Source organism: Penaeus monodon, chromosome 34, assembly GCF_015228065.2.
Source record: "Penaeus monodon isolate SGIC_2016 chromosome 34, NSTDA_Pmon_1, whole genome shotgun sequence".
Classification (NCBI taxonomy): domain Eukaryota; kingdom Metazoa; phylum Arthropoda; class Malacostraca; order Decapoda; family Penaeidae; genus Penaeus; species Penaeus monodon.
In genome coordinates this window covers 34,535,307-34,535,533 of record NC_051419.1, presented here as the reverse complement: position 1 = coordinate 34,535,533, position 227 = coordinate 34,535,307, and the positions used below count along the sequence as shown (strand labels likewise).

Below are 227 nucleotides of genomic sequence, written 5' to 3'. Positions count from 1 at the left end.
ATATACTCTGAACTTTGTTTTTTACAATTTTTTTACAGACTGCATATATCACACAAAAAATTTAATGTTTAGCAATGCAGACCTTCCGTACAGAACAGATATACTGAAGCCAAACACAACTTTCCCATGGGACTATGGTGAGGCATAATATTAGTCTACATGCAATTGACTCAGTTGTTTTCAATAAATTCATTTATATATTATCAACATAACAACTAGACATTAGC

The 227-nt window shown here is 30.8% G+C and overlaps 1 protein-coding gene across 4 annotated transcripts in view; it reads right to left on the bottom strand.

Annotated features, from left to right (window-relative positions):
• The window catches only part of LOC119594780 (N(6)-adenine-specific methyltransferase METTL4-like), a 12,362-nt gene that overhangs the window by 1,168 nt on the left and 10,967 nt on the right, over positions 1 to 227 (bottom strand). The gene's annotated exons all lie outside the window — the stretch shown is intronic.